The following is a 24,771-nucleotide window of genomic DNA, read 5'->3' as shown; positions in this document are numbered from 1 at the left end:
CGCTTTTGGCCACCATAAGTGTGGCAGTTATGCTCAGACGTGAGTCCCTTGCTCACTTTGCCACTGGATTCAAGCAAGCCGGGCTGAAGACGGCTGGAATGCCAGATACCGGTCCTCGGAAGCTTGTTTCCGGTCCAGGGAAGACATGGCTTGGCAGTTGGGGCTGAACTGTTCCCATGAGGCACAGGGTCAGACTGATTTGCATATAGCTATGTCTGAACTGGGGTGGCAGAGTGGGTTAAAGAACGGTGATGGAATAAACCCAGATCTTTTGACTGGGTGTGAGTGTTTGATTGATTCAGATGCTCCGTCCATCACCACCCCCTTTTGTACCGCTTTTGGCCGCCATAAGTGTGTCAGGGTATGCTCAGACGTGAGTCCCTTGCTCACTTTGCCACTGGATTCAAGCAAGCCGGGCTGAAGACGGCTGGAATGCCAGAAACCGGTCCTCGGAAGCTTGTTTCCTGTCCAGGGAAGACATGGCTTGGCAGTTTGGGCTGGACTGTTCCCATGAGGCACAGGGTCAGACTGATTTGCATATAGCCATGTCTGAACTGGGGTGGCAGAGTGTGCTAAAGAACGGTGATGGATTAAACCCAGATCTTTTGACTGGGTGTGAGTGTTTGATTAATTCAGATGCTCCGTCCATCACCACCCCCTTTTGTACAGCTTTTGGCCGCCATAAGTGTGGCAGGGTATGCTCAGACGTGAGTCCCTTGCTCACTTTGCTACTGGATTCAAGCAAGCCGGGCTGAAGACTGCTGGAATGCCAGATACCGGTCCTCGGAAGCTTGTTTCCGGTCCAGGGAAGACATGGCTTGGCAGTTGGGGCTGAACTGTTCCCATGAGGCACAGGGTCAGACTGATTTGCATATAGCCATGTCTGAACTGGGGTGGCAGAGTGGGTTAAAGAACGGTGATGGAATAAACCCAGATCTTTTGACTGGGTGTGAGTGTTTGATTGATTCAGATGCTCTGTCCATCACCACCCCCTTTTGTACCGCTTTTGGCCGCCATAAGTGTGTCAGGGTATGCTCAGACGTGAGTCCCTTGCTCACTTTGCCACTGGATTCAAGCAAGCCGGGCTGAAGACGGCTGGAATGCCAGAAACCGGTCCTCGGAAGCTTGTTTCCTGTCCAGGGAAGACATGGCTTGGCAGTTTGGGCTGGACTGTTCCCATGAGGCACAGGGTCAGACTGATTTGCATATAGCCATGTCTGAACTGGGGTGGCAGAGTGTGCTAAAGAACGGTGATGGATTAAACCCAGATCTTTTGACTGGGTGTGAGTGTTTGATTAATTCAGATGCTCCGTCCATCACCACCCCCTTTTGTACAGCTTTTGGCCGCCATAAGTGTGGCAGGGTATGCTCAGACGTGAGTCCCTTGCTCACTTTGCTACTGGATTCAAGCAAGCCGGGCTGAAGACGGCTGGAATGCCAGAAACCGGTCCTCGGAAGCTTGTTTCCGGTCCAGAGAAGACATGGCTTGGCAGTTCGGGCTGGACTGTTCCCATGAGGCACAGGGTCAGACTGATTTCCATATAGCCATGTCTGAATTGGGGTGGCAGAGTGGGCTAAAGAACGGTGATGGATTAAACCCAGATCCTTTGACTGGGTGTGAGTGTTTGATTGATTCAGATGCTCCGTCCATCACCACCCCCTTTTGTACCGCTTTTGGCCGCCATGAGTGTGGCGGGGTATGCTCAGACGTGAGTCCCTTGCTCACTTTGCCACTGGATTCAAGCAAGCCGGGCTGAAGACGGCTCGAATGCCAGAAACCGGTCCTCGGAAGCTTGTTTCCGGTCCAGGGAAGACATGGCTTGGCAGTTCGGGCTGGACTGTTCCCATGAGGCACAGGGTCAGACTGATTTGCATATAGCCATGTCTGAACTGGGGTGGCAGAGTGTGCTAAAGAACGGTGATGGATTAAACCCAGATCTTTTGACTAGGTGTGAGTGTTTGATTGATTCAGATGCTCCGTCCATCACCACCCCCTTTTGTACCGCTTGAGGCCACCATAAGTGTGGCAGGGTATGCTCAGATGTGAGTCCCTTGCTCACTTTGCCACTGGATTCAAGCAAGCCGGGCTGAAGATGGCTGGAATACCAGAAACCGGTCCTCGAAAGCTTGTTTCCGGTCCAGGGAAGACATGGCTTGGCAGTTTGGGCTGGACTGTTCCCATGAGGCACAGGGTCAGACTGATTTGCATATAGCCTTGTCTGAACTGGGGTGGCAGATTGGGCTAAAGAACGGTGATGTATTAAACCCAGATCTTTTGACTGGGTGTGAGTGTTTGATTGATTCAGATGCTCCGCCCATCACCACTCCGTTTTTTACCGCTTTTGGCCACCATAAGTGTGGCAGGGTATGCTCAGACGTGAGTCCCTTGCTCACTTTGCCACTGGATTCAAGCAAGCCGGGCTGAAGACGGCTGGAATGCCAGAAACCGGTCCTCGGAAGCTTGTTTCCGGTCCAGGGAAGACCTGGCTTGGCAGTTCGGGCTAGACTGTTCCCATGAGGCACAGGGTCAGACTGATTTGCATGTAGCCATGTCTGAACTGGGGTGGCAGAGTGGGCTAAAGAACGGTGATGGATTAAACCCAGATCTTTTGACTGGGTGTGAGTGTTTGATTGATTCAGATGCTCCGTCCATCACCACCCCCTTTTGTACCGCTTTTGGCCACCATAAGTGTGGCAGGGTATGCTCAGACGTGAGTCCCTTGCTCACTTTGCCACTGGATTCAAGCAAGCAGGGCTGAAGACGGCTGGAATGCCAGAAACCGGTCCTCGGAAGCTTGTTTCCGGTCTAGGGAAGACATGGCTTGTCAGTTCGGGCTAGACTGTTCCCATGAGGCACAGGGTCAGACTGATTTGCATATAGCCATGTCTGAACTGGGGTGGCAGAGTGGGCTAAAGAACGGTGATGGATTAAACCCAGATCTTTTGACTGGGTGTGAGTGTTTGATTGATTCAGATGCTCCGTCCATCACCACCCTCTTTTGTACCGCTTTTGGCCACCATAAGTGTGGCAGGGTGTGCTCAGACGTGAGTCCCTTGCTCACTTTGCCACTGGATTCAAGCAAGCCGGGCTGAAGACGGCTGGAATGCCAGAAACCGGTCCTCGGAAGCTTGTTTCCGGTCCAGGGAAGACATGGCTTGGCAGTTCAGGCTGGACTGTTCCCATGAAGCACAGGGTCAGACTGATTTGCATATAGCCATGTCTGAACTGGGGTGGCAGAGTGGGCTAAAGAACGGTGATGGATTAAACCCAGATCTTTTGACTGGGTGTGAGTAATTGAATAATTCAGATGCTCCATCCATCACCACCCCCTTTTGTACCGCTTTTGGCCGCCATAAGTGTGGCAGGGTATGCTCAGACGTGAGTCCCTTGCTCACTTTGCCACTGGATTCAAGCAAGACGGGCTGAAGACGGCTGGAATTCCAGAAACCGGTCCTCGGAAGCTTGTTTCCGGTCCAGGGAAGACATGGCTTGGCAGTTCGGGCTGGACTGTTCCCATGAGGCACAGGGTCAGACTGATTTGCATATAGCCATGTCTGAACTGGGGTGGCAGAGTGGGCTAAATAATGGTGATGGATTAAACCCAGATCTTTTGACTGGGTGTTAGTGTTTGATTGATTCAGATGCTTTTGTACCGCTTTTCGCCGCCATAAGTTTGGCAGGGTATGCTCAGACGTGAGTCCCTTGCTCACTTTGCCACTGGATTCAAGCAAGCCGGGCTGAAGACGGCTGAAATGCCAGAAACCTGTCCTCGTAAGCATGTTTCCGATCCAGGGAAGACATGGCTTGGCAGTTCGGGCTGGACTGTTCCCATGAGGCACAGGGTCAGACTGATTTGCATATAGCCTTGTCTGAACTGGTGTGGCAGAGTGGGCTAAAGAACGGTGATGGATTAAACCCAGATCTTTTAACTGGGTGTGACTGTTTGATTGATTCAGATGCTCTGTCCATCACCATCCCCTTTTGTACAGCTTTTGGCAGCCATAAGTGTGGCAGGGTATTCTCAGACTTGAGTCACTTGCTCACTTTGCCACTGGATTCAAGCAAGCCGTGCTGAAGACGGCTGGAATGCCAGAAACCGGTCCTCCGAAGCTTTTTTCCGGTCCAGGGAAGACATGGCTTGGCAGTTCGGGCTGGACTGTTCCCATGAAGCACAGGGTCAGACTGATTTGCATATAGCCATGTCTGAACTGGGGTGGCAGAGTAGGCTAAAGAACGGTGATGGATTAAACCCAGATCTTTTGACTGGGTGTGAGTGTTAGATTGATTCAGATGCTCCGTCCATCACCACACACTTTTGTACCGATTTTGGCTGCCATAAGTGTAGCAGGGTATGCTCAGGCGTGAGTCCCTTGCTCACTTTGCCACTGGATTCAAGCAAGCCGGGCTGAAGACGGCTGGAATGCCAGATACCGGTCCTCAGAAGCTTGTTTCCGGTCCAGGGAAGACATGACTTGGCAGTTCGGGCTGGACTGTTCCCATGAGGCACAGGGTAAGACTGATTTGCATATAGCCATGTCTGAACTGGGGTGGCAGAGTGGGCTAAAGAACGGTGATGGATTAAACCCAGATCTTTTGACTGGGTGTGAGTGTTTGATTAATTCAGATGCTCCGTCCATCACCACCCCTTTTTGTACCGCTTTTACCCGCCATAAGTGTGGCAGGGTATGCTCAGACGTGAGTCCCTTGCTCACTTTGCCACTGGATTCAAGCAAGCCGGGCTGAAGACGGCTGGAATGCCAGAAACCGGTCCTCGTAAGCTTGTTTCCGGTCCAGGGAAGACATGGCTTGGCAGTTCGGGCTCGACTGTTCCCATGAGGCACAGGGTCAGACTGATTTGCATATAGCCATGTCTGAATTACGGTGGCAGAGTGGGCTAAAGAACTGTGATGGATTAAACCCAGATCTTTTGACTCGGTGTGAGTGTTTGATTGATTCAGATGCTCCACCCATCACCACCCCCTTTTGTACCACTTTTGGCCGCATTAAGTGTGGCAGGGTATGCTCAGACGTGAGTCCCTTGCTCACTTTGCCACTGGATTCAAGCAAGCCGGGCTGAAGACGGCCGGAATGCCAGAAACCGGTCCTCTGAAGCTTGTTTCCGGTCCAGGGAAGACATGGCTTGGCAGTTCGGGCTGGACTGTTCCCATGAAGCAGAGGGTCAGACTGATTTGCATATAGCCATGTCTGAACTGGGGTGGCAGAGTGGGCTAAAGAACGGTGATGGATTAAACCCAGATCTTTTGACTGGGTGTGAGTGTTTAATTGATTCAGATGCTCCGTCCATCACACCCCCTTTTGTACCGCTTTTGACCGCCAAAAGTGTGGCAGGGTATGCTCAGACGTGAGTCCCTTGCTCACTTTGCCACTGGATCCAAGCAAGCCGGGCAGAAGACAGCTGGAATGCCAGAAACCGGTCCTCGGAAGCTTGTTTCCGGTCCAGGGAAGACATGGCTTGGCAGTTCGGGCTGGACTGTTCCCATGAGGCACAGGGTCAGACTGATTTGCATATAGCCATGTCTGAACTGGTGTGGCAGAGTGGGCTAAAGAACGGTGATGGATTAAACCCAGATCTTTTGACTGGGTGTTAGTGTTTGATTGATTCAGATGCTCCCTCAATCACCACCCCCTTTTGTACCGCTTTTGGCCGCCATAAGTGTGGCAGGGTATGCTCAGACGTGAGTCCCTTGCTCACTTTGCCACTGGATTCAAGCAAGCCGGGCTGAAGACGGCTGGAATGCCAGAAACCTGTGTTCGGAAGCTTGTTTCCGGTCCAGGGAAGACATGGCTTGGCAGTTCGGGCTGGACTGTTCCCATGAGGCACAGGGTCAGACTGATTTGCATATAGCCATGTCTGAACTGGGGTGGCAGAGTGGGCTAAAGAACGGTGATGGATTAAACCCAGATCTTTTGACTGGGTGTGAGTGTTTGATTAATTCAGATGCTCCGTCCATCACCACCCCCTTTTGTACCGCTTTTACCCACCATAAGTGTGGCAGGGTATGCTCAGACGTGAGTCCCTTGCTCACTTTGCCACTGGATTCAAGCAAGCCGGGCTGAAGACGGCTGGATTGCCAGAAACCGGTCCTCGTAAGCTTGTTTCAGGTCAAGGGAAGACATGGCTTGGCAGTTCGGGCTGGACTGTTCCCATGAGGCACAGGGTCAGACTGATTTGCATATAGCCATGTCTGAATTAGGGTGGCAGAGTGGGCTAAAGAACGGTGATGGATTAAACCCAGATCTTTTGACTGGGTGTGAGTGTTTGATTGATTCAGATCCTCCGCCCATCACCACCCCCTTTTGTACCGCTTTTGGCCGCCATAAGTGTGGCAGGGTATGCTCAGACGTGAGTCCAATGCTCACTTTGCCACTGGATTCAAGTAAGCCGGCCTGAAGACGGCTGGAATGCCAGAAACCGGTCCTCGGAAACTTGTTTCCGGTCCAGGGAAGACATGGCTTGGCAGTTCGGGCTGGACTGTTCCCATGAAGCACAGGGTCAGACTGATTTGCATATAGCCATGTCTGAACTGGGGTGGCAGAGCGGGCTAAAGAACGGTGATGGATTAAACCCAGATCTTTTGACTGGGTGTGAGTGTTTGATTGATTCAGAAGCTCCGTCCATCACACCCCCTTTTGTACCGCTTTTGGCCACCATAAGTGTGGCAGGGTATGCTCAGACGTGAGTCTCTTGCTCACTTTGCCACTGGATTCAAGCAAGCCGGGCTGAAATTGGCTGGAATGCCAGATACTGGTCCTCGGAAGCTTGTTTCCGGTCCAGGGAAGACATGGCTTGGCAGTTCGGGCTGGACTGTTCCCATGAGGCACAGGGTCAGACTGATTTGCATATAGCCATGTCTGAACTGGGGTGGCAGAGTGGGCTAAAGAACGGTGATGGATTAAACCCAGATCTTTTGACTGGGTGTGAGTGTTTGATTGATTCAGATGCTCCGTCCATCACCACCCCCTTTTGTACCGCTTTTGGCCGCCATAAGTGTGGCAGGGTATGCTCAGACGTGAGTCCCTTGCTCACTTTGCCACTGGATTCAAGCAAGCCGGGCTGAAGACAGCTGGAATGCCAGAAACCGGTCCTCGGAAGCTTGTTTCCGGTCCAGGGAAGACATGGCTTGGCAGTTCCGGCTGGACTGTTCCCATGAGGCACAGGGTCAGACTGATTTGCATATAGCCATGCCTGAACTGGGGTGGCAGAGTGGGCTAAAGAACGGTGATGGATTAAACCCAGATCTTTTGACTGGGTTTGAGTGTTTGATTGATTCAGATGCTCCGTCCATCACCACCCCCTTTTGTACCACTTTTGCCTACCATAAGTGTGGCAGGGTATGCTCAGACATGAGTCCCTTGCTCACTTTGCCACTGGATTCAAGCAAGCCGGGCTGAAGACAGCTGGAATGCCAGAAACCGGTCCTCTGAAGCTTGTTTCCGGTCCAGGGAAGACATGGCTTGGCAGTTTGGGCTGGACTGTTCCCATGAGGCACAGGGTCAGACTGATTTGCATATAGCCATGTCTGAACTGGGGTGGCAAAGCGGGCTAAAGAACGGTGATGGATTAAACCCAGATCTTTTGACTGGGTGTGAGTGTTTGATTGATTCAGATGCTCCGTCTTTCACCACCCCCTTTTGTCTTGCTTTTGGCTGCCATAAGTGTGGCAGGGTATGCTCAGATGTGAGTCCCTTGCTCACTTTGCCACTGGATTCAAGCAAGCCGGGCTGAAGACGGCTGGAATGCCAGAAAACGGTCCTCGTAAGCTTGTTTCCGGTCCAGGGAAGACATGGCTTGGCAGTTCGGGCTCGACTGTTCCCATGAGGCACAGGGTCAGACTGATTTGCATATAGCCATGTCTGAATTACGGTGGCAGAGTGGGCTAAAGAACTGTGATGGATTAAACCCAGATCTTTTGACTCGGTGTGAGTGTTTGATTGATTCAGATGCTCCACCCATCACCACCCCCTTTTGTACCACTTTTGGCCGCATTAAGTGTGGCAGGGTATGCTCAGACGTGAGTCCCTTGCTCACTTTGCCACTGGATTCAAGCAAGCCGGGCTGAAGACGGCCGGAATGCCAGAAACCGGTCCTCTGAAGCTTGTTTCCGGTCCAGGGAAGACATGGCTTGGCAGTTCGGGCTGGACTGTTCCCATGAAGCAGAGGGTCAGACTGATTTGCATATAGCCATGTCTGAACTGGGGTGGCAGAGTGGGCTAAAGAACGGTGATGGATTAAACCCAGATCTTTTGACTGGGTGTGAGTGTTTAATTGATTCAGATGCTCCGTCCATCACACCCCCTTTTCTACCGCTTTTGACCGCCATAAGTGTGGCAGGGTATGCTCAGACGTGAGTCCCTTGCTCACTTTGCACCTGGATCCAAGCAAGCCGGGCAGAAGACAGCTGGAATGCCAGAAACCGGTCCTCGGAAGCTTGTTTCTGGTCCAGGGAAGACATGGCTTGGCAGTTCGGGCTGTACTGTTCCCATGAGGCACAGGGTCAGACTGATTTGCATATAGCCATGTCTGAACTGGTGTGGCAGAGTGGGCTAAAGAATGGTGATGGATTAAACCCAGATCTTTTGACTGGGTGTTAGTGTTTGATTGATTCAGATGCTCCCTCAATCACCACCCCCTTTTGTACCGCTTTTGGCCGCCATAAGTGTGGCAGGGTATGCTCAGACGTGAGTCCCTTGCTCACTTTGCCACTGGATTCAAGCAAGCCGGGCTGAAGACGGCTGGAATGCCAGAAACCTGTGTTCGGAAGCTTGTTTCCGGTCCAGGGAAGACATGGCTTGGCAGTTCGGGCTGGACTGTTCCCATGAGGCACAGGGTCAGACTGATTTGCATATAGCCATGTCTGAACTGGGGTGGCAGAGTGGGCTAAAGAACGGTGATGGATTAAACCCAGATCTTTTGACTGGGTGTGAGTGTTTGATTAATTCAGATGCTCCGTCCATCACCACCCCCTTTTGTACCGCTTTTACCCACCATAAGTGTGGCAGGGTATGCTCAGACGTGAGTCCCTTGCTCACTTTGCCACTGGATTCAAGCAAGCCGGGCTGAAGACGGCTGGATTGCCAGAAACCGGTCCTCGTAAGCTTGTTTCCGGTCAAGGGAAGACATGGCTTGGCAGTTCGGGCTGGACTGTTCCCATGAGGCACAGGGTCAGACTGATTTGCATATAGCCATGTCTGAATTAGGGTGGCAGAGTGGGCTAAAGAACGGTGATGGATTAAACCCAGATCTTTTGACTGGGTGTGAGTGTTTGATTGATTCAGATCCTCCGCCCATCACCACCCCCTTTTGTACTGCTTTTGGCTGCCATAAGTGTGGCAGGGTATGCTCAGACGTGAGTCCAATGCTCACTTTGCCACTGGATTCAAGCAAGCCGGCCTGAAGACGGCTGGAATGCCAGAAACCGGTCCTCGGAAACTTGTTTCCGGTCCAGGGAAGACATGGCTTGGCAGTTCGGGCTGGACTGTTCCCATGAAGCACAGGGTCAGACTGATTTGCATATAGCCATGTCTGAACTGGGGTGGCAGAGTGGGCTAAAGAACGGTGATGGATTAAACCCAGATCTTTTGACTGGGTGTGAGTGTTTGATTGATTCAGAAGCTCCGTCCATCACACCCCCTTTTGTACCGCTTTTGGCCACCATAAGTGTGGCAGGGTATGCTCAGACGTGAGTCTCTTGCTCACTTTGCCACTGGATTCAAGCAAGCCGGGCTGAAATTGGCTGGAATGCCAGATACTGGTCCTCGGAAGCTTGTTTCCGGTCCAGGGAAGACATGGCTTGGCAGTTCGGGCTGGACTGTTCCCATGAGGCACAGGGTCAGACTGATTTGCATATAGCCATGTCTGAACTGGGGTGGCAGAGTGGGCTAAAGAACGGTGATGGATTAAACCCAGATCTTTTGACTGGGTGTGAGTGTTTGATTGATTCAGATGCTCCGTCCATCACCACCCCCTTTTGTACCGCTTTTGGCCGCCATAAGTGTGGCAGGGTATGCTCAGACGTGAGTCCCTTGCTCACTTTGCCACTGGATTCAAGCAATCTGGGCTGAAGACAGCTGGAATGCCAGAAACCGGTCCTCAGAAGCTTGTTTCCGGTCCAGGGAAGACATGGCTTGGCAGTTCGGGCTGGACCGTTCCCATGAGGCACAGGGTCAGACTGATTTGCATATAGCCATGTCTGAACTGGGGTGGCAGAGTGGGCTAAAGAACGGTGATGGATTAAACCCAGATCTTTTGACTGGGTTTGAGTGTTTGATTGATTCAGATGCTCCGTCCATCACCACCCCCTTTTGTACCACTTTTGCCTACCATAAGTGTGGCAGGGTATGCTCAGACATGAGTCCCTTGCTCACTTTGCCACTGGATTCAAGCAAGCCGGGCTGAAGACAGCTGGAATGCCAGAAACCGGTCCTCAGAAGCTTGTTTCCGGTCCAGGGAAGACATGGCTTGGCAGTTTGGGCTGGACTGTTCCCATGAGGCACAGGGTCAGACTGATTTGCATATAGCCATGTCTGAACTGGGGTGGCAAAGCGGGCTAAAGAAGGGTGATGGATTAAACCCAGATCTTTTGACTGGGTGTGAGTGTTTGATTGATTCAGATGCTCCGTCTTTCACCACCCCCTTTTGTCTTGCTTTTGGCCGCCATAAGTGTGGCAGGGTATGCTCAGACGTGAGTCCCTTGCTCACTTTGCCACTGGATTCAAGCAAGCCGGGATGAAGACGGCTGGAATGCCAGAAACCGGTCCACGGAAGCTTGTTTCTGGTCCAGGGAAGACATGGCTTGGCAGTTCGGGCTACACTGTTCCCATGAGGCACAGGGTCAGACTGATTTGCATATAGCCATGATTGAACTGGGGTGGCAGAGTGGGCTAAAGAACGGTGATGGATTAAACCCAGATCTTTTGACTGGGTGTGAGTGTTTGATTTTTTCAGATGCACCGTCCATCACCACCCCCTTTTGTACCGCTTTTGGCAGCCATAAGTGTGGCAGGGTATGCTCAGACGTGAGTCCCTTGCTCACTTTGCCACTGGATTCAAGCAAGCCGGGCTGAAGACGGCTGGAATGCCAGAAACCGGTCCTCAGAAGCTTGTTTCCGGTCCAGGGAAGACATGGCTTGGCAGTTCGGGCTAGACTGGTCCCATGAGGCACAGGTTCAGACTGATTTGCATATAGCCATGTCTGAACTGGGGTGGCAGATTGGGCTAAAGAACGGTGATGGATTAAACCCAGATCTTTTGACTGGGTGTGAGTGTTTGATTGATTCAGATGCTCTGTCCATCACCACCCCCCCCTTTTTTACCGCTTCCAGATATTATATGCTGCCAGTACGGTCTTAAATTTTGTTCTTTTATAGTAAGAAGAATCAGTTTGTATCAAAAATACGTTCTCTGCTTCGACATTCAAAACCAGTGCGTAGATCGCAACCGTTCCCAATGGGTCCTGTCCTTCCGCTTCTTCCCCTCCCAATAGCCCAGCCATATATTGCAATGCGGCTGCCCAGTAATATAATTTTAAGGTCCGGTACAGCCCACCCACCTCTCTCCGTAGGTAACTCCATGTATCTCAATGCCCTTCTTGTTTTTCCATTCCCAAATAAACCTATTTATCATGTGTTCCCAGATCTTAAACCATTTTGCCTCGAATAACAGTAGAATCGCCCTAAAAATGTACAAAAAATTCGGCAAAAATACCATTTTAATAATATTTACCCGCCCCACTATTGACAGATATAGATTATTCAATCTATCTAGTTCTCTTTTAGTTTTATCAATTATTGGTGCTATATTCAATTCCACCAGTTTGGCTAGTTCTGACGTAATTATAACCCCATAATATGTACCTGCTACCACTACCCTTGGATCATTAGAGCCTGCCTTGGTGTTTTGTATGATTTGAGTTTTGGAAGTGTTCAGGGCATAACCTGATACCTGGCCAAACTGTATCGCCTCAGCCTCCACTTCCCTTATGGCTCCTGTGGGATCTGAGGTGACTATCGCCACATCATCTGCATACGTCAGTACTTTGCAATCCCCCCTATAGGTCTTAATTGGGGGGATATTATTGTTGGCTTCCATTTTACGTATGTAGGGATCCATATATAAGGCAAACAGTAGCGGCGAGTACGAACATCCCTGCTGTGTCCCCCGCACAATTTGTAGTGGGAGAGTGTATCCTGCGTTGACCCGTACCCTAGCGGTTGGCATTGTGTATAAAACTTTCATTGCTGCAATAAAGCCTGCTCCACAACCAGCTCTTTCTAAAATAACCCATAAATAATCCCAGGAGACCCGATCAAATGCTTTCTCGGCATCCAGTAGCATTGTTGCCATCGGGTCCCCTGGGATCTCCATGGCGTCGAACAGGGTGATGGCTTTCCTTATATGATGGGTTGTGCCTCTCCCGGGTATGAACCCATGCTGATTGATACTAACCAACTTCCCAATCATTTTAGCAAATCTCAAGGCCAATAATTTAGAGAATATCTTAGTATCCGCATTCATCAGAGTTATTGGTCTATATGACCCTGGTTCATCGGCTGGCTTACCTTTCTTTAAAATCACTACAATGTCTGCCCCAGCCCAGGATGTGTGGCGTTCTAATCTAGGATCCTGATCGATACTGTGACCTTATGCCCCTATTCGGCTATAAATCCATTTATTCCCTATATTGGCATAACCGTTCAAGTGCAATATTCAGAAACTCGTCTCTGGCCTCACACGAACAGAGCCACATTCCAGAATAGCTTTCTCTGCCACTTCCTTTGCAACCAATTAGTGCAATGACATAGCAGAAGTTACTATCTGAGATTCCTAGATTAACACTCCGAGTTCTTCAACAAGATAAAAACTCAGCAAACCTGGAAATCCCCGCTTGCTGTGCTTGCTTGCAAAACCAACTTAACTTAAAGCTACTTACTTACTCCCCTCCCAAGTATTAGGCTTAGGTCAGGTACACTGGGGTAGGCGTAGTTAGAAGCACCAGTTGAGTATTTTAGCCTAATGTATATATGAATGTATATATGTTTTATTCCTTTTAAAACCATTATATGGCTAAGAAACCATATCAATGCTTTTACAGTATTATTTCGCAATACTTATCTTACTGTACGTACTTTTTATAATAACAAGTCTTGCAATTGTGGCAATTCATTTCTCTTGTACGAGAAGAAAGACTGTTCAATAAATGTTACCTTTTATTGACAACGCCCGTCTCTCTATTCTCTACATATTGTGAAAGTAAACTGCACAACCACTGACTGAGTAAAATAACTGTCTATTGTTTCACACGACCCTAGAGATTGACTCTTGATCTGAGGAGCAAAGTTGTCATGTTGCACACTTGTTGGAAAACTGAATCCCTTCTTGGCTGTGCCAGGGAAGCTGATCACTTCCTATTTCAGTCAAGAAAGTTTCCAGTGACCTCTGAGCTAGTTGGTAACATACCCAATTAAGTTTAGCATAGTCAGTGGAGGCCCGGAAGATCCGCACTTCTACGTCGATACTACTGTTTATGTTATTCCAATGCGCAGGGCCTATTGGGAAAATAGGAACTACACTACATGGCGCCCAACGTTTGGAAGGCGATAAACTAACGCAAGACGTTAGAGTAACTCAGTCGTGCATTTTTCACACAGACCCCTTTCTCCCGTAAATACTCCAATAGACGTCTGGAGTGGGTGAAAGGTTAAAATCCGCCCGAACTCAGTAGGTAGAGATTCCTATGTAAAGCTCTGGTTTATTCAACGTTGAAGGATACAGTGTTCCAAAATATTGTGCACCTAATCTTTGTCTCCTTGGAGACCTACTCTGCAAAGCCTGCATTTATAAAATGTCAGACAGTGAAGAAGAAAGGGAAGCAGTTAGACTGGCAACCCTACTAATAGAGGAAGACTCGAGTCTCCTACAGATTGACCCGGATGCTATCGACATCCCGGTCCACTTAAGAAAATCTATAACGTTAAAACTTATAGAAAACGGACTGACACCTCAAGGTGGTACAGTAATTTTCGTGATAGAGGCACACGAATATCGGCAGACAGAGGTATTCTATTCATGGATAAACTTTCCAGCGGCAAACGCTAGAACAAAAGAGTTTCACTATTACAAAATAGAGAAACCTCCGGAAGAGTACGCTCCTTTCGAGGAGACTGAAATCCCACTGAAATTCCAAGAGCACCTGCTCTGGTTTAATGGCGCCCTAAAACATAATGATCATATTACCAGGCTCGGTCCACTAGGTAGACCAGGAGCAACATGGCCGGTTCTAGCCAGCTACACACCACATCCGGACATTGCAAAAATGTCTAAAGAAGAGCTGTTAGTACAGCTAAAAACATTAATTAAAATACATAGGCAATTAGTCCAATATGTAATGCGGACTGCAACAGTCCAACCAGCTGTTAATGTACCACAGCTGACCCCTCATCAGGGGAACACTAATAAAATTACACCACAGAACATACAGTCATGTCTTGGTAAAACACCCGTAAAACGGGAACAAATCCCTTTCTGGTTAGCACAAAAAATCACTCAAATAGAGGCAGTATTTCCGGATACTACCCCTATCGAGAAACACAGAATCTTGACCATCTGCCTTCCTATGGGAATCGCACTACACGTGGAGGACTGCGACACTTGGGGTACAGTCTTTGCTTCCATTTACACAAAAACACATGGTGTTCCGTCTATGGCGGTAATACCAGATGTACTACGACAGATTCAGAATGAATACGGTCCAGAGACCGCTTTAACTCTTGGTATGAAATTACTGAAAGACTTCAAGCAGGTTTTGGCTATATTATTAGCCAACATAAAGGGAGAAGCAGCATCTGTGGCGATCCGCCAGAAGTTGAAGGAAACAGATATAACAGATCAGCCAGTTGAGCTTGCCAGAATCATAGAAAAATGCTATGAAGAATTAGGTAGAGATAGCTTGGGTGGGAAACCAGTAAAGCCCCAACTGCTCGAAAATCCTGAAAAATTATTTATTAAAAATAATTCAAACACTCCTAAAAAGAGCTGGGATGGAAATAAACAATCCACTCCCAAGGAAAAAGTTTTCCAGTCCAGAGGAAGGTCTCCTCGACGGAGGGAAAGAACTCCGACTCGAGAACACCAGTCTCCCCAGAGGGAGCCCTCTGAGAAAAGATATAACCTTAGAAATAGGGATAATCTGAAAAAACCTGATAGATATCAAAGTATTGATACACGTCCCTCTCGATCTTTTTCGCAGAAATCGGAAAGAAGAGGACGGTCAGACCCAGGAGAGCACACCAAGTCCAAAGACAAGGAACCTGCTCCGAGTAAAAAATCTCAATTTCCAAAAAAGAAGGTAGCCAGTATTAGTGTAATCAACCATGCCGAGAATACTGAGGACACAGTTGAAAAACGGGGAGTGGGCATTGACAATGTTAGACAGTGCAGCAGAAATCAGTATAGCCCGCAAGATCCTGATGAGTCATCTGGAGACAGTGGACACGAATGAATACATTCAGGTTGAAACTGCCGACACCAGACTTAGCGAGCCCCATAAGATATACGAAATAACATTGCGTATAGAGGGTGATAAGACTAGGAAAATAAAGGGTCTATTTTGGGATAAGCTCTCAAAAGGCTACGATATTCTGTTAGCTGAAAAAGATTGGCCCCCAGAGTTTGTCAGGGAGTGCCCTCGTGGCGAAGAAGTGATTATGCCTGCCTTCTCGAATCACATTCCGATTCACAAAAAATATACTTATGCAAGGAAATGGGCAGTAGCCCAGGCACCGGCATTATATAAAAATTATGTAGGATGGGATGAGGACTCACCTCCTCACAAAATCCAGTTAAAAAGTGAACCAACTGCCCAGCGGCAGTATCCCATTAAGCAAGAAGCTAAAAAACAAGTCAGGGAGATCTTAGATCAACTTGAATACCAGGGGGTGATTGAAACATGCACCTCTCAAATGAACAATCCTTTGTTTCCTGTCTCCAAGCCAGACAATTCATATCGTCTAGTTTTGGACTACAGACATCTTAATGCATGTTGCAAAACATTTGCAGTACAAAACTCGCATAGTACAGCCCTAATGAATAACATAATTAGGATAAAATATAAAAGACATTAGACATATCTAATGGTTTCTTTTGTCAAAACATTGCACCAGAAAGCAGATACTTGACCGTTTTCTCAGCATTTGGGTTGCAGAAAAAATTCTGTCGACTCCCACAGGGGTTCAAGAACAGCCCAGGACTATCCTCAGCTAGGGTAACAGAGTTACTACAAATATATGATGATGAGGCATTATCTTACGTAGATGATATCTATCTCACAGACGACGACTTGGATACTCACTTGAAAAGAGTGAACACCATTATACTTGGGTTCGCAGCAGAGGGTTACAAATCCAACTTTAAAAAGTCTCGAATTGCCCATCTGACAGTACTATTCTTAGGGTACGAATTATCAAGTGAAGGAAAAAGCCTAGTGGACAACTTCTTAGAGAAGTGCGCTGTACTCCAAGCTCCAAAAACGCTGAAGAATTTACAATCCATACTAGGTTTTCTGAATTTCGGAAGAACATACATTCTAAATTACGCAGAGAGGGTTAAACCTCTTTACGAACTAATTAAACCTGATTTTAAACAAATCAATTGGACTCAAAAACACACAGAAATTTTGATATCACTGCAAACAGACATGTTAGCAAAAACAAAATTAGATACACGTGACAACACACGCGATCTTGTAATCCGAGTCATCCCAGGAGGATGCGGATTCACGTACCTAACCTCTAATGAAGGAGAAAAGGTACCAATTTCAATTAAATCTCACTTGTACACACAGGTAGAAAAAAACATTCAGTCACACAGAAAGAACTGTGAAAGCAGTGCAAATTGCATTAGCCAATGAACGAGAACTAGCACATGGTAAAAGGATTAATATCCTCACAGCGGAATCCGCCTTCGAGGCGCTATTCAGCCCAGTAAACCTGCCTACAGTGTCACTGGATCCAAAATGGATACAGTGTATAGATTCTCTAGGAGTGGAAGATGTGAAATACTATTTCGCCCCGCAATTCGAAGAACTGAATGATTTAGAATATGAAGAAGAATATCCTCTGCCAATCGAACTTCTGCCTCTCCCACAATACGCCTGTATAATCTATACAGATAGATTTGTACAGCATTACAACGTAGAGAGCAAATCCTACGATGCAGCCTGTGTGATTGTTAAAGGTCGTTGGCTGTGGGGTAAATTCAGACCAGAAGTAACAAAAACTGAATCGGTAAGAAACTGTTCGGCTCAGAGAGCTGAAATCAGATCTTTAAAGATGGCGCTCGAAAATGCAGAATGTGAATTCCCGACACTTATCGTGTGCGATTCTCATTTATGCGTCAACTCTTACAATAATAAACTGCAGAGTTGGATTGAAAACGATTACAAAGATGACACAGGTGCCACAATAAAGCATAAATTGCTCTGGAAACAGGTAGCTCTTTTACAAAAAGAACTACAGAAGACTCACGTGATACACGCACAGAGTCTTCAACGTGATGGCGTTCACGTTGCAGGGAATTCATTGGCTAATACAGCCATAGCGGAAGCAACTAAACCGGCTTCCGTAGCCCCAAAAAAGCGTACAGGAAAATACATAGACGGGGAAACCATGCTGGCAGTAAAAACGACCGTAAAAGGCGACTGTGCAGCACTACCCGTGAACTATCCACTCAATTATGCATACGTAATCGATGCAAACTCCGTTCCTTTTGTTCGAATCCCTGGAGTGGGGGATAGGGTAATTCCAAACACGAACAGGAGAATATTTTTAATAGCAGACGCACACATGGGTTTGGGTCCTAGGCACAGAAAGATCAAGGAATCCCTGACTGAATTACAATCAGTATACTGGTGGCCGGGAATGAGTGTACAACACCAAATATATGCAAACAACTGTGAAAACTGCAACAGGGATCGCAGTGGTGAACCATGCTACCGGCTACCGATCAGAAACAGCGTAACGCTGTCTACACCCCATCCTGCGTCCTATTAAAAGTTAAGGCTAAAACACACTTAAAAAATGTGGCCTCCAGCGCTCGGCTGACGCTAGAACGGTTATAAAAGATCTGCGAGTCTTTATCGGCACATACGCAATTACCACGTTCCATTCTGACCAGGGTCATGCTTTTAGCTCCCGAGCTTATAAGGAGGTCATGGCCAGCATGGGAATTGGGTTGCAGTATTCTTGTCCGTCGCACCCCGAAGGGAATAGTGTGGTAGAAAGAAAAAACCGAGACATAAAGCGATCTATAACAGCGAAGGTATTAGGTTCAGGCGCTGGGTGGGTCAAACATTTATTAAGTGTCCAGACCAGTCTTAACAATTTGCCAAGAAAATCTCTAAAAGGTTTCAGCCCATACGAACTATTGTTCGGAATTAGAATGAGAATTCAGGACTTAGATAGTCAGGTATCAGTGGTACAAGATAAGAAAACAGACTTTGACATCAAAGATCGTTTGGCTGTTTTACAGGAACTGAATGAAACAAGAAAATCCTTAAGCAACATAAAGTTAAAGCAACAGCCAGATACCACTGAGGAGGCACCACAAGCAACAGCCCCAGCAAGGCCTGTCTGGATTCCAAAGATTGGGGATCTAGTCAGAGAAAAAATCAAGTTGAAGAAGGAATTTGGGCCTTCTTACAGAAAAGCAGTACCTGTCTTGGCAGGCACCGGAACAAGATCAGTTGTACTACCGCCCCTTGCTGGTAAAAAGGAGAACAGGGTTGTGTCTATTGACCTGGTAAAACCACAAGCATGTGGCCTATAATCAACAGTAGGCCCAGTGGACTCCCAAGAAACAACAGAATACCCAAACTTGCAACAATCCAAGAGGTTCAAACTGAAAGACTAATCACATTCGATCAGCCTGCAGTGCACAGAGAAGGACTATGCAATAATGCCATGGAACTCGTGCCTCTTGAGACACAGATTGAAACAGTTCGTCAAGAAACACCAGTCTACAATAATGTGGCATCAGAAAATGCTACCGAAAGACAGATTGAAAGAACAATCCCAACAATTGACAGAACTGCCTCTGGTTATTTCATCGACTTCGACAACTTCTCTGAAGATCAAAATGACCCCGAAGTGATGCCAGAAACAAAAAAGACTTTTAAAGAAAAAGCATCGGAACTCTTTCATCAACTGAAGGAAATCTACCTTATTTCCCCTTGGTTAGAGTTCTGGTTCGGTCTAGGTGTATTTTTCCTCCTGCTTTGGCTCATCATGGTACTTTGTTTGGGAAAATTCATTGAGGGAAAATATAGTACAATGGACACAGCAAGTCAGAACATCAACCTAGTCCTCAAACCACACAGATCATCCCACGTGAAGAAAAGAGAACTGTCAACAGTAAATGTCACAGCCATTCCAATACCCGGTGGGGTAGTATGGGAGAAAACTGACTATGAGATCTATGGTCCGGTCGAGATCCTGAAGTATCCTCATCAACTGAAGGTTTCCTTAAGTGACTTTGTAAAACCTAGTACATTCTCTGATGATTGGGACTTTAACAGTTTTAATGACATGATGTCTGATTTAGTAATGTCAGCTAGATTCACAGAACATGATTATTTACAAGGTTCGTCTAGTTATGAACAGTTATTCTGTTTTACACATTATGGCGATCATTATTTGCATAAATCTGCACAGCCTAGAAATGTTTTTAAGTATAATCAATGGGAACATTGTGCTACACCACCTAAAAGCAGTTCTAAAACATTTTTTGAGAAATTCAAGTACTTCTCAGGGTTTAACACCAGTGATGCAGAAACATTTTATTACAAACTGTTAGATAAAACAGGAATGAAAACAATGCTGACAAATTCTAAATTAATATATTCAGAAGCATTTTATGAAAAAATGATGACATTTGGTTTTGATTATTGGAAAAATAACATTGAAACAAAAACCATTTGGGGTACAAAAGATTGGCAGGTACAAGGCCTTGAAGCACTATTCAGAACCTGCATGATACCAGAACAAATGATGTTTTTAAATGACACAATTCACCAAACATCCTGTCTTGGCCTAGCTAAGATCAAAGGCCTTAACAAACCGTCTATTCCAAAGCCAATACCTAATAATGCAACAACAGATATTGAGATACACGTAACTAAAATTTTACATTTTAACAGAACACATCCTGATTGGAAAAAGTGGTTAATCTGGCCTACTGACACAAACAACTGTCAAGATAGATTCCTGAACAAAACACAGGGGTTAAAAATGACCAGACAAGACCCTAGATACTCCCAGAGACAACATCCAGGGATAGTAACAACATACAGTGTAGGGAAACTCTGCCTCGAATGGCTAGGAACATCCACACTGGCTGAAATTAAGCAACACTTGTCTTTACTAAAAGATGGTGCTGATTTGCGCGATTTCATTTTTGGACCACGCAAACAGCGTCAAAAACGTTTCATAGCGGCCAGCATCTATGCTGCATACAACGAGGCTTGGAAAGTCACACAAATTGAAACAGCAGAAAAAATACGAGAAATTGATCGTATTAATTTGGAAAAATCACTTTCTGTAGTGGACAATGGGTTAATGACTCTGTCCTCCAGAATATATTCGTTGGACAATATTGTATCTTCTGCCTTTGATATAATAGACAGAGACTTGCTAATGTTACAGCATGGCCAATCTCAATTACGTTCTATTGTACAATTAGGCTGGACGCTGCAAAATCTTCGTTCAGGCTATGTGCCTTGGCGTTTAATCAACACAACGTCATTATTTTCCATTTTTAACCTTACTGATAAACAAATCAGTTTGGCACAGAAAGGAGCAGACTATACAATCCTGAGCATCGAAAAACTTGAGAGATTACCATTGACAATGTCAGAAAGTCCTGTCATTGAATGGATAATACACGGAATTATCACTATTCCGATAACAACTTTCCGATTTAAAAAGTGCCTTGAATACATACCTACTGGCCAGTATGAACGATTGGGTAAAGGATATGTAAAATCAGAATGGAAATTACCATACACACATTCGTGCTATAGTGACAGCGGCAAAAATGGATTTCTTAGTGGTGAAAACTGTAAACGTTCACTAAGCGGTATACTTTTGTGTCAGGGTATTAATTTACATGGAGCCTGTGAAGGTAATACTAACAACCTTTCATGCCACCAGCTTGTCACACCTGCAACGCAGATAGAGCCCTTCTTTATGCAACTTTCGAATGGGAGTTACATTCTAAGAACGGATCACAGATGTTGTGGCCTTGTTCCAGGGAGAAGTTATCTCGTAAGCGTAACATCCACGGTCAAATGCTGTATGCAAGCATTGTTCCCTAGCGGGCCTGGAGACACAGAGACTCCCATCTGGCCTCGTCTGCATTTCTCTTCTATACAAATTGATACTTTAAGCAAAATGAAATCTGTGCTTTTACAGACAACAGTGCCCATAACGTCATCAAAAGAGACGTATGATCTTCTAGTTGCAAGGACAGCTACGGAGGTTCATGACCTTTTATCAACAAATTGCCCCGTGCATTTCGTAGAAATGTTGAGCCAACTCCTTAACATGTCTAGTGCCACAGGCATCCCAGGCATATTTAAGACGATTTTTACGGGACTGCTAACACCATTTCAAGCAATTCTTGGAATCGTTCCAAACTTTGTCCACTCTGTTTTGGGCGGCATACCCCTATTTTTGGGACTTGTAGCAGGGATTTTATTTTTGACCCTCCTGCTTCGTTATGGCAAGCCAAAGCTCAGACATGACTCCTATGGGAATGGAAGAGACAATCCTAGCAATCCGCTACCGGGACAGAATAACTAGAGTCCTTGGATTGGCCAGGCTGAGAGATCTAAACATGACCTGGTTCCTTTCATTCAGACCGATATGGCAATCCTGCATCTTACCTGTACTACGATGTATGCTATGCGGAGATGAGTGCGTGTTGGACATCTGTCTTTCACTTCCATCAGCAGTACCAATGGATATCGATACTTTGCTAAGTCCGATAACGGCTCACGCATTGGGTTGTCCCCAGCGGCTACCAATCCTGATGACGGCATTCGTTGAGACTCCTGTGCTACGACTAGGTGGTAACAGTGGAGCGAGTGACAAAAGCAACATCACCCAGGTACGACCTTCTGTGAGCATTGCTGATCCAGCCTTTGATGACAGCAATCATTCTCACACCTGCCAAGTTACAGTACTATCAAATTTGGTCGAACTGTCACCTGATTTTGTAGACCAATTCTTTGAGAGCCTGTCTGATATGATGTTCTCACCAGAACAGAAACAATAACTTTAGAGAAGCATTCCGACACACAGCGTTCCCATGAACTCTGAATTCGGCCTTCCGTTTTGAACAACAAAAACTGCTAAAAGCGTTGGAACTCTATTTTCCCCGTTCAAGCAATAATTCTTTTGAATTGAACATTTTTAATATTCACCCTTTTTGGCACGACAAATTCTTTGCTTAAAGTAAAAACTATTCATAGAGAACAGAAGCTTCAACTTCTATTTCTACATACATCTAGAGACATAATAACTTTACACCAGCCTCTAGCACATTTTATTGCAATGCATTTATATGTGATGAAATTATCTCGCCCTTCTTCTATTTCAGAGATATTTCATGTGTAATTCTTTTTGCATAATCGTTCATTGATTTCATATGCTATAATTTTTGAATGATTTCTATGCTTCAAAAACGTACAGTACCTAAATTTTCACGTATTACAATATACGCCTATTTCAAATGCATATATGTATTTTGGGGTGGGCAATGTTACACATGCATCTTATTGCTCTAGTTTTAGTAATTTGATGGACATGAATTCGTGGAGTGGGTGTGGCGTTCTAATCTAGGATCCTGATCGATACTGTGACCTTATGCCCTTATTCGGCTATAAATCCATTTATTCCCTATATTGGCATAACCGTTCAAGTGCAATATTCAGAAACTCGTCTCTGGCCTCACACGAACAGAGCCACATTCCAGAATAGCTTTCTCTGCCACTTCCTTTGCAACCAATTAGTGCAATGACATAGCAGAAGTTACTATCTGAGATTCCTAGATTAACACTCCGAGTTCTTCAACAAGATAAAAACTCAGCAAACCTGGAAATCCCCGCTTGCTGTGTTTTGATTAGTAATAGAACTCTAATGAGCACTGATAAACGATCACTTCCTAGTGACATCTTTATTGACGTCTTATGTCCAAAAACTTACGTCAAACAAGGCACCTTTCAGGTATAAATATTACCAACGTTGCCTTAAGCAAACGCTGTGCTGAAGCTATCAATGCCATCGCTGTGTTGCTATTGGTTTCGCTGAAGCTGATGCTGCCAGCTATCTCGCTGCTGCTGAAGAAACTGTCATGCTGATGATACCATAGCTGCTATCGCTACTGCTATCGCTGCTAACAAGCGAACGATGGTGTGGTGAACTTAGGAGCTGAACAGCCGTCCCCTGCAAGAGCCCAGCAGATGCAAGCTGCCCGCGGACGCTGCCCCTCCTCCTCCTCGACGCGCTGAAGAAGAGACGCTGTTTTTCTCCTGCAGAGAAATCCAGCTCCGGCGTTTCTAGTCTACCCTTGCGGGTGACTGGGATATCGAGTCCTGAGGGAGATACCAGACCTCCATCATTCTATTCCAGAGGTATGGTGTTGACTAAACCCTTGAGAGAGAATTCTTGAAGCAAACCTTGGCAAAACCAACTTAACTTAAAGCTACTTACTTACTCCCCTCCCAAGTATTAGGCTTAGGTCAGGTACACTGGGGTAGGCGTAGTTAGAAGCACCAGTTGAGTTTTTTAGCCTAATGTATATATGATTGTATATATGTTTTATTCCTTTTAAAACCATTATATGGCTAAGAAACCATATCAATGCTTTTACAGTATTATTTCGTAATACTTATCTTACTGTACGTACTTTTTATAATAACAAGTCTTGCAATTGTGGCAATTCATTTCTCTTGTACGAGAAGAAAGACTGTTCAATAAATGTTACCTTTTATTGACAACGCCCGTCTCTCTATTCTCTACATATTGTGAAAGTAAACTGCACAACCACTGACTGAGTAAAATAACTGTCTATTGTTTCACACGACCCTAGAGATTGACTCTTGATCTGAGGAGCAAAGTTGTCATGTTGCACGGTTGTTGGAAAACTGAATCCCTTCTTGGCTGTGCCAGGGAAGCTGATCACTTCCTATTTCAGTCAAGAAAGTTTCCAGTGACCTCTGAGCTAGTTGGTAACAAACCCAATTAAGTTTAGCATAGTCAGTGGAGGCCCGGAAGATCCACACTTCTACGTCGATACTACTGTTTATGTTATTCCAATGCGCAGGGCCTATTGGGAAAATAGGAACTACACTACAGATGCTGGTATTGATACCCCACTCTGAGCTTGTTGGATTGTATCCAGAAGATCCTGCCTGAGTATTCCCCAGAATGTCTTAAAAAACTCTACAGGGAGCTCGTCGGGCCCCGCCGCTTTACCTGATGGGAGACTTTGCATGGCCAGCTTAACCTCCTACATATCACAAAATGTTTCTAAAGTCTCTCTATCCTCTTCTGAGAGGGTCTCACCAGGTATATCACTTAAGTAGTTGGCTATTTTACTAGCATTTATAGGATGTCCCCCGTCATATAATTTAATATAAAACTGCCTAAACACCTCTCTTATCGCCTCCGTCTCTTTGAGAGAGTTCCCTGCAGAA

This window comes from Lissotriton vulgaris, chromosome 1_1 (assembly GCF_964263255.1).
Source record: "Lissotriton vulgaris chromosome 1_1, aLisVul1.2, whole genome shotgun sequence".
Taxonomy (NCBI): Eukaryota; Metazoa; Chordata; class Amphibia; order Caudata; family Salamandridae; genus Lissotriton; species Lissotriton vulgaris.
This window is presented reverse-complemented; position numbering follows the sequence as displayed.